Genomic DNA, 10,687 nt, shown 5'->3' on the forward strand with positions numbered 1-10,687 from the left:
CAGTCACTGCAGCAGTGCACTGGGCATCAGCCTTTGGGCCGGTGTGTCAGGATTTTATTTTACTTTTTTTATAAAAATGATCTTTGCCGAATATCTTGTTTTATCTTCCTTAGGTAAAACGTTTGTATTAAAATTTGGAATTGAGAAAACAGCCTCCTTTAATAGGACATCAGTGTTGAATATCTATGATAGTTTGGAGACTTTTGCTGGATTTTAATTGTATATCCGTTCACTTGTACAAAGTTATAGGCATTTTTTTTTAGCATTGAGGCTGCAGAGCATAGATATTATCAGATTAAGTAATTTCTATGGCTGAGCTATCCAGTCCATCTGTGGCAGGTGGAGACCTGACGGACACTGACTATAACGATATTTTACTTCTCCAGTGCTAGGAGTGCAGTTATTTCTGTACCAGACTCAGCGGATCCAGTTTGTTGAAGTTAGTGACACCGCAAAGATCCACTGTTCTTCCAAAGAAAAATTGGAAGGAAGTAGAATGTTTTGGTATTTGAGACGAGAAGGCGAGAAACCCACCTGCATTAAGCGCTGTTTGGATGATCAAAATGTAAGTAAATTTGCTTGCAAACACGAGACACACAGCTCGACGCTGGAAATCAGCAACGTCCAAAAGACTGACTCTGGCATTTACTATTGTGCATATATAGACAGCAGCTACCTGCTTTTTGGGAATGGATCCGCGCTGATTGTTGGAGGTAAGGAACCATATAGCTTGTTGGAGGACATTAATAACTGATTGACAAAGCATATTTCATGTTCCCAGAGCCGGATTTAGAGGCAGGTGATCCCAGTGACCCCTTGGGGTGTTGGGCTTGGAGGGCGCCAGGTTCAGGTGCTGTTTTTCCAGTTTGCGAGGGCAAAGGCGAGAAAAGCGACCCTTTGAACTAAAGGACCAGGATTAACATTCTAAGGCTGTCACCGACTGTAACACTATTTAATACTGGTCACCCAGTGTTGGTGCACAGTTCCATTTCTTGATGTAAGTACATTTAAAAGTTAAATTTAAAAGTTTCTATTAGCTCAGAGGAAACGTATTTTTTATTTTGCTTATACAGAGCATGAATCAATACAGATTTACAGATCCTAGCAGGCAAATTTATCAGCTTATATGATGGATAAATCATGCATGCAAAGTCGTGAAATGGGCTACAAATGCAATAAAAAATAAGGTATTCAAAAGTTTAACAAATGGAGAGGTGGGGTGCTCCTCGCCTGGGGCGCCCTTTGGTCTAGGGCAGGGGTCGGCAACCTTTCAGAAGCGATATGCATCCGAAGAAGTGGGCTGTAGTCCACGAAAGCTTATGCTCTAATAAATTTGTTAGTCTCTAAGGTGCCACAAGTACTCCTGTTCTTCTTTCAGAAGTGGTGTGCCGAGTCTTCATTCATTCACTCTAATTTAAGGTTTCTCATACCAATAATACATTTTAACGTTTTTACAAGGTCTCTTTCTATAAGTCTTTAATATATAACTAAACTATTGTTGTATGTAAAGTAAATAAGGTTTTTAAAATGTTTAAGAAGTTTCATTTAAAATTAAATTAAAACGCAGAGCCCCCCAGACCGTTGGCCAGGACCCGGGCAGTGTGAGTGCCACTGAAAATCAGCTCGTGTGCCGCCTTTGGCACGCGTGCCATAGGTTGCCTAGCTCTGGTCTAGGGCTAGCCCTGCATGTTTCCAGTAAAATGTAATTAGATACCATAACTAGTGATGAAGGGCTAAAGGGAAAGCATACTTTAAACCAAAAAGATCAGCTAAACATTAAATGCTATGAGTACAGAAGGAATATCATACAGATATATTTTATACCAAAAAGGTTACAACTTGAAAGTGCCAGCAAAAATCTATTGAAGTTACTCTGTGACTATTCAGGGCACCCAGGAGGGGAATATTTCCACCCTAAGAGCCATGACTGCATGAAACTATATTTCAATTTAATGAAATGTTCTCAAGAACGCATCTCTTGATAAAAGAGCACACCATTTCCATTCTGGCTAATGTAAATATGTATTGTGCTATATTATAGTTTAGTCTTGGCGTGGTGATTTCATAGTTCCTTCTTCTTCAATAGCTTTTTTTCTTTGAATTAATGTCTTAGTGAAAGATTAACATCTTTAATCAGTCTGCAGCTCATCTGACTATCACACCGAATTCTCCACCTCCTTCTGCTCAGACAGTTATACCAACAGCAGCTGGGTGATGCTTCTGGTCCCATTTCCACGTGGCAGTCAAGTCACTGAGACAGCAAATCTGGCCTGTGTGATCCATGGAGTGTCCAGCCCAGTCCATGTTTCCTGGAGTGTTTCTGGGGAGCTGCAGGAACAGGGGCTGACGCGCTCATTGAAAGCAAAGGATGGATCTTTAACCCTCATAAACCACATCAGCGTCCCCATGGACACCTGGACCAGTGGGAAGAATTTCACCTGTGAAGTCAAATTCAACTCTTCTGGCAGCAGTGTGAAGAAAAGTACCAGGTATCCTGCAGGTGAGTGATATGATATTTGAGGCTAATGGAGATTCAGATGTGAAATAAGTGTCAAGTGGCCACAATCAGAGTTGCTTCTACGTAACTTTCCATCCCAGAAAGCTGGAATATTTTATGTCATAATTAAAAGTAGGCAGATTTGCAGAGAATTTGGGGAAAGCTAAACTGAGACATTAGAGAGACCCCAAGACAATGTAGCTCGGATTTCTAGAGCAGCTTTCACCCAGATTGTACCTAGAAAGCACTGTAAAGAATTAAATAATAACTATTGGGGAGAGGTGAATACAGAGCTGGGATTGGAAGTTAAAACCAAAGGGTTTAATGAAAAGATTCAAAAAAGATTCTTTCACCTCCTGATGGTCCACTGGTGTCCACTTCCTCCACAGCCCATCCCAGCGGATGTGTGGCACAGATGGTGCGCTATGCAGTGGCGATTTCCCTGGTGGTGTTGATGGTGTCCCTGAGCCTGGCCTGGAGTCACTGCTGTTCTATTCCAGGTAATCAACACACTACAGTCCGCCCCAGGTGTGGAGAGGTAGCAGCAGCCCTATTAATAGTGGGGCTGATTTCTCACAAAATAATTGAAAACAGTTCTCTCAGTTCTTTCTGTTCGTCCCTATTGAACATTTATTCCTTCCTACACTCATGTAACGCAGCAGCTCTTCTGTAGAGACAAGTGCTGTATTCAGCCAGGCTCGGAGCTTGGAACCGCCAGTGCATCTGATGGCTGACACGCAATTTCTATCACTCATCATTTGCGTTATCACACAGGGCAAACTTCTGCCTGAAATAAGCAGGTGAAACTCCCATGGGAATCTTTGGGCAAATTCCATTGGGATGTAACCAGTGATGTAAATTACACAGCAGAGGCCTGGTTAGCCCATCAGTTGTAACTGCACAACTCCCATTGAAGTGGGAGGATAATCTGGGCTGGGGTATAAATTGGTCAGAAAACAGCTGTAAATGGTGAAGAAAAACGGAGGCTTCAAAACGAGTGAATTTAGGATTCAGGCAGTTCTAATACCCCTGTAATTCTGCTAAGCCTGGATTTGGCCTTTTCTGTCAGTTTTGGAAATTCAGTAAAAGAGCGAAAGCCGCAGACTTAGAGGAGTTCATGGGCAGATGAAAAACTGTCTCAATCCTAAACGCCTTTTTCAGCCAAGTGTTGAACTTTTAAAGCAAGATTCCCATGATGGTTTCAGTGCTAATGACGTGCACTGTTTGGACAGAGGAATTTTAATTACAGTTTAACAATCAGTTTGTAAATGTAACTGACTGTTGTGTCCAAATCCATCGAAGTTTTACTAATTGACCTTGCAGGGAGGTGTCTAATGTTGCTAAATGTTGTCAAACAGGGTCAAACCGCTTATGCCCAACTGGAGTTTGATTCAAGGAATCCCAACCAGAGCAGGGAGCAGCGACCAGTGAAAGGGAAAAGGGGGAAATCGTAGCCCACACAGGGATCCAAGCCTGGACACTCACAGCTGTTTCACTGCCGAGCTCAATGACAGGACCATCCTGTAAGGTGTTGACTTTCTGTAAAAGCTGTTGGTTGGTTTTACTGCTTCTCACTGCTCTTCACTGCTGCTGCATGTGGCTCCGTTCCAAAATGTAACTGAAAATTAACCCGCTCGTCCATCCGGCCTATACAGAGCAGGAAGTCACAAAACGAACCAGACCCTTGATGGTGAGAGAGATCTTGGGAAACTGTGTCTGGACGGAGCTGTGTGAGGTCAGGCTCTCTCCCCATCCCAGTCCTGGAGGGAGACTGCTGCTTTTCCTGAAGGGGTCGATCCACAGGGTCTCGGGCCAACACCCGCCTATCTTCTCACAGTAACAATGTTTTATCAATGGGAGAGGCTCCCCCAGCCATGGAGCCTGCACAAGCCGCCTGGTTTGATCCTAACTCCTCGCTTTGAAGCTGTAATTCTAAATGTTGCTCATTAAAAAATACGCCACCTCCTCCCGCATGTTTCCGTTCCTTTCTCTAGCAGCTGAGATGCGTGAAGCTCAGCGTACTCTACTCCAGTGGGTCTCAAACTTTTTCTTTTCCGTGTACCACTTGAAAATTGCTGAGGGTCTCGGTGGACCACTTAATGATCTTTCCAAATGTTGTTTGTACCATTAGCTAACTATTGTAAAGCGCTTTGGATAAAAGCGCTATATATAAAAAAACCCCTTAATAATAATTAACGTTTTTTGTTCTACAAATAAAAGCACACAACTCCTATTTTAATATCAGTAGTCTGACCTTTCTAATGCGATGGAAGTGCCCTCTCTCCCCTGCCGCAGCAGCCCCCGAGCTGGGGCAGGGAAGCAGGGCCGAACCTCCCTGGCAGCCGCAGCCCTGGAGCTGGGAAAAGTCGCCTCTTTCTCTAGCCGCCACAGCCCTGCGCGTCCCAAATTCCCCCACCCCCTCTTCTCACCCCAGTGCCCACTGCCCCCTCCCACCTACCCCCTATTACCCTCCAAGGCCACCACCTCACCTTACATGTGCGTCTTCCCCAGGGTCCAGGCACCTAATTAGTAGCCCTTCATTCTTGTGTGCAGCCACCCAGGCGCGCACCTTAGAAAGACCTATCTGTGGACCCCCTGAATGGAGCTCGCGGACCACTGATGGTCCACGAACCACAGTTTGAGAACCTCTGCTCTACTCCAGACTCATTCTTACAGTCTTTGGGCCAGATTCTGCTCTCCCTGACACTGGTGCACACCCAGAGGAACTCTGCTGATGGCAGTGGTGTTCCTCTGGTTTTACAGGCGTCACTGAGAGGAGTAGGTTGCACTTTGTATTTCATTTGGGGCCAGGCGATGAACCTCTCACTCCCATTGGGGAGCTGTTATTCACAGCAGGAGTTCCACTGAAGTTCTAGGGACTGCTCACATCTGTAACTTCTCACCCGTGTGGGTACAGGTGTTACAGTCTGACCCTTAACATCCATGTTCTGTTACTGGCTGTTAAACCAGCCCTGTGGCTCACCACAAGTGAAAACCCAGGCCTGATTCTGATCTAAGTACTGACCCCAAAGCCACAATGCGACCGGCCTTGGGCTGGGCTCCCTCTGCAGAGGGTCAGTGCTTGGATGGGAAACCTCCTCCGGTGCAGGACATAGCTTAACAAACTGAGCAGGTGACTCCATCACCCTCAATCAGCAGCAAATGCCCGTCCTGGTGATGGGGGTGTGATGGGGTGTTCACCCCCACTAGACTAGAAGGGGTTAATGAGGCTGAGATGGGGCCAATTAAAGGGATAGGCTCCAGCTGAGGGGAACTAGGTGGATTAAGTAACCCCTGAACGCTGATGGAGCCCAGCTGAGCAGGAACAGGCGGGGCTGGTATAACACCAGGAACCCGGCAGCAGAGAAGGGCTGCAGTGAGGAAGGTTACAGTCACTCTCTGGGCAGGAGAGGGGGAAAGGAGGAAGCCCGGGGCAGAGGAGAAACCCTGGGGGCCCAGGCCCTGAAGGAAGGATTTACCTAGGAGAGTGGTGGAGCGAAAGCCTGAGAGAGGTGGAGGAGGAAAAGACTTGAGGAAGCCCCAGCAAGGCAGGACATTGCAGACCTTAGCTGCTGATTCAAGAGTCCCTGAACTGGAACCAGGAGTCGAGGACAGGCCCAGGTTCCCCTCCCAGCCACTGGGGAAGTGGCACAGTCAGGGCAGTGGGTGTGGTGATGACCTGGGACAGTTTGTCCTGTGGCACTTTGATAGCCTGGCAGGGGAAAAACACCCCGTGACCTGGCCAGAGGGCCAAGGCCTGACAAGGGAGCAGCCAAGCCAGGAAGAGGAAAGTGCAGAGTCCCAGAGAGCGTGTGGGGCAGCAGCGAGAACGAGATGATGGAAGGGTGTCGGAGCTGGAAGGAGCTAATCCCATGAGCAGCCAGAAGGAGGCGCCCTAGCGGTGAGTGAATTCTGTGACAGGTGCCATGGTGTGGGCAGTGCCATGTTTGAGATGAGAGGTCTAGCCAATGCCTGACCAGCCTGCAGGCAATTCACAAATGACCCCCCGTGGCTTTTTGCAAGAAGGGAGGTGTCAGCCCAGACTATGGGTTCAGAGAAATGACCATGGAAGTGGTTGTATTTCAAGCAAACTCCCATCATATCATAGCACATTACAAACATGAGACTTTCTGCATTTCTCTCGCTTTCTCTTTCATTCTTTCTTTTTGCATCTCTTGTTTTAACAAATATAAACCACTTTAGTGAAACTGCATCAGTCACCGAGGAGCGTTTCTGTTCTTGTACGTCAGAGTCGCATATTCAGTCTGAAATAGAAAAAGGAAAAATCTGGTATTATAATTAATTCTTTGTATTAGAGCAGCTTTTGCATTATAAGAATGAGCTGAGGGGTGAAAACATTATCTACTATCTTATGGGGGATAACCACCAGTTTTGGGGTGTGTCTGCCCTATTTCTCAGCAGTTTGTCCTGTATTTGGTATTCTCAGTTGTGCCCACTGAGGCAGGGTGACATATGCACTGTAGTATTTCACCATCCCTGACCTGCAGCCACCTCTGGGGTGGAACCCAGCAGTTCTTTTATACCAACAACCCTACACAATACTTCCGCTAGAAGAGCAGAGAAGAATAAATTCACATGAAACCTCAGAGAATTCAGGAGGCAATGTATAGACCCTAGGGTTGGACATTGGCCAGGACACTGGTTCTAGTCCCCTGTTGTTAATACACTGTATCTTTCTGACGTGCCAAATGCCGAAAAACCAGTTTACCTGTGGGATCTGCCTCATAGGTATTGGCTTCCCTCTTTGCACAGCTCTCCCTGGTGGATGAAACAGGCAAAGGGACGGTTATAGGGATGTGTGATGAGTGGCTGCTTTATAGCAGACAGAGATATGACTGACTTACCTCTGACGGGGCACTTTCTCCAAAGCAAGATCAACAGCTGTATCAGGAGAAGGATGGAAATACAGGGCAGCCCAGCATAGAGCACAATCCCACAGTCTCCTGCAGAGAGAAGAGATGCTGAGTATAGAAAACACCTATCAAACCATGGGCTGCCGATCTCTGCATCCCATGCAATGCCATGGGCAAAGGGAGGTGTTTTCCTTGAAGCTCCGCACCCGTTGTTTTGTGCTCTGTGCAGGTGGTTCTCAACCAGGGGTACACATACCCCTGGGGGTACGCAGAGGTATTCCAGGCATTACATCAACTCATCTAGATATTTGCCTAGTTTTCCAACAGGCTACATAAAAAACACCAGCAAAGTCCATACAAACTAAAATTTCATACAGAAAATAACTTGTTCATACTGCTCTCTATGCCATACACTGAAATGTAAGTACAATATTTATATTCCGATTGATTTATTTTAACATTATATGGTAAAAATGAGCAAGTCAGCAATTGTTCAGTAATAGTGAGCTGTGACACTATTGTATGTTTATGTCTGATTGTGTAAGCAAGTAGCTTTTAAGTGAGGTGTAGCTTGGGGGTACACGAGACAAATCAGGCTCCTGAGAGGGGTACAGTGGTCTGGAAAGGTTGAGAGTCGCTGCTCTGTGGTCTGCTGCCCTGCAGTATATGGAGGGAGAGGGACGTGCGAAGACAAGGGAGAGGGACCTTGCAAAATGATCTGTCGTGGGTATTCTGTCTCTCTTCTCTCTCCCTCCCACCCCTCCGTAACTCCTCTAATGTGTGGATTATTGTGTTTTGCAGTCAGATTTTAGGTGGTTCCTTTTTTCCCAGCACAGGTTTGCTGCAAGTGCCGAGGCGATTAGGAAATTAAAAGGCCTTTGGGAAGGCTGGACATGCCCGTCTGTGCCACCTGGAATTTGCTTTGTTTTTCAAGGGTTTGTCTACACACAATTTTGCCACTGACCCACGGTGAGGGATGAGGCACACAGGGGCAGCTCTATGTATTTTGCCGCCCCAAGCACGGCAGTGAGGCAGCCTTCGGCGGCATGCCTGCAGGAGGTCCCCGGTCCCGCGGATTCGGCGGCTTGCCTGCGGGAGGTCCCCGGTCCCGCGGATTCGGCGGCATGCCTGCGGGAGGTCTGCCGGTCCCGTGCCTTCGGCGTACCCACCACCGAAGCCGTGGGACTGGTGGACCTCCCGCAGTCATGCCACCAAAGAGATCCTGACTGCCGCCCTCGCGGCGACCCGCAGGCCGCCCCCCGCAGCTTGCCGCCCCAGGCACACGCTTGGAGCGCTGGTGCCTGGAGCCGCCCCTGGAGGCATAAATACCCAGGTAGGCAGGTTAGATTGGATGATACGATACTGGACCTGTTTCCCTGGAGACTGTAGCATTGATGCTTCTCCCCGTGCTGTTCTCCTTGGCTGTACAAGTGCAGATCATCTCCTGGTTCCATGTCTCAGAAGGGATTGTCATTAGGCTCAAAACACTAAAGACCCCGTTCCCGTCTATGGCTCCAGCATCTGTCTGACCTTCAGACATCTGCTCGCCAGTGTCCCAGAGAACAGCACTCCAGGGAGGAGTGAAATCCGAGAGCAGGCAGAGCAGAGGAATGACGGGGGGAAGCTCAGCATCCTCCGGGGTGGAGGGCACCAGGATGGAAAGTCTCGGCTCGGAGGCATCTAAAAGAGAGTTGAGTCACAGGAGAGATCGGAAAGAGAGTTTACCGGTAGCTGAGCTAGTCCATACCCAGCTCCTGCCCCTAGCCCAGCCAGTGCAGAATGTTTTAAATGCCTAATGCTTTGTCTGTTCCAGTTGTCAGTGTTTTACACCCTGGGGTATCCACTTTTGAGGACTCCCCTGATCTGTCACTGCTCGGACGGTTGTCCTGATATGACCATCCTGGATTATTTGCTGAGTGTCAACACCCTGTTCGGTTCAGCACAAAATGCAACGGAAGAGCTGGTCAGTCTGGTGGTGAGGACACCAGACCGGGAGTCAGGAGTCCTGAGATCTATGCCCAGCCCTGCCTTGCTATGTGACCTTGGAGACAAGTTCACTTCCCCCTGGCTGTGCCTCAGTTTCTCCAACCGTAAAATTAGGGAAATGATACTTACTTACATATGATATTTAGTCACCTTTGCAAGGCGCTTTGAGATCTACCTATAAAAAGCCTGATAGAGGAACCATTCTTACTTAGACATAACCATCGGGCTAAATTTTCCTATTACATTCATCTCATTAGTCTGAGTTACAACTGCTAGTAGTGCCTGAAATAATTCCTGGCCTTCCTTTTTATGTGCACTCTTTGGAATAATTGCAACCAGTGTGGATCAAAAATATATAGATATCACTAGTCATACATTGAATTATTATGTGCAGTTCATACTGTGCTGCTTGAGACAATGAATATCCCCCTGTATGAACACGTGGGTGGAATCATTTCATGAGGCTTGGTGAATGCCTGGAAAAGAACCTGATTAATATTAAAGTCTTAATAGGATAGCAGGGCAGGTGGAACATACCCCATGTTCTAGGCTCAGGCAGTTTCAGACTATCAAATCTGATTTCTAATGTAACATACCAACTAGAAGGCAGGGAAATAACACCTAGCACTGACACGGTGCTTTTCTTCCATAGATCTCAAAGTGCTTTCACACAGGAGAGTCATTATCCCCGTTATAGAGATGAGGAATTGGAGAGGCAGAGAAATAAAAGGTTCGATTTTCCAAATATTCCAGATGTTCAAAAGCTGGTTTTTGGTTGGAGCATTTTTAAAATCTGCCATTTCTGTAAACATCTAAATGGGAGCTGTTGGGTCCGGGTGTTTTGCAAAATCTCACCCTAAGTGCCCAGTGATTCAGGGACAAAACCCAGGTCTCCTAATTCCCCACCCCATGTCCTGGGTCACTGCCTGGAACATGGTGTCTTTTCCCACAAATACCTAAGGCTTAACGCTGAAATGGCAATCACTCACGACCTAGCATTGTGATATCATTATTTTGGCCCATTGGAAACTCACCTGTGACACTCAGCCTGGTCCCATTCCCGAAGTTGGGATGTACATATATAGCAAGGCCACAGTAATACACCCCGGAGTCATTTCTTTGTACGTTACTTATAGTCAGAGAAAATGTGTTTTCCGGAATGTTCACTTTATTCGAGTATTTTCCATTTGAAGGTTGAAGTGAAGAACTCTCGTAAATCCATTGTAAACTCAGATGTTCCTTGTACCACTGAACTCTCCATACTTTTCGTGAAGGGCTACAGCCCAGCTGTGCGGTCTGTCCAGATGTCAGCCACACCTGGGCTGGGCTT

The sequence above is a fragment of the Malaclemys terrapin genome, chromosome 21 (genome assembly GCF_027887155.1).
Source record: "Malaclemys terrapin pileata isolate rMalTer1 chromosome 21, rMalTer1.hap1, whole genome shotgun sequence".
In the NCBI taxonomy this organism is placed as follows: domain Eukaryota; kingdom Metazoa; phylum Chordata; order Testudines; family Emydidae; genus Malaclemys; species Malaclemys terrapin.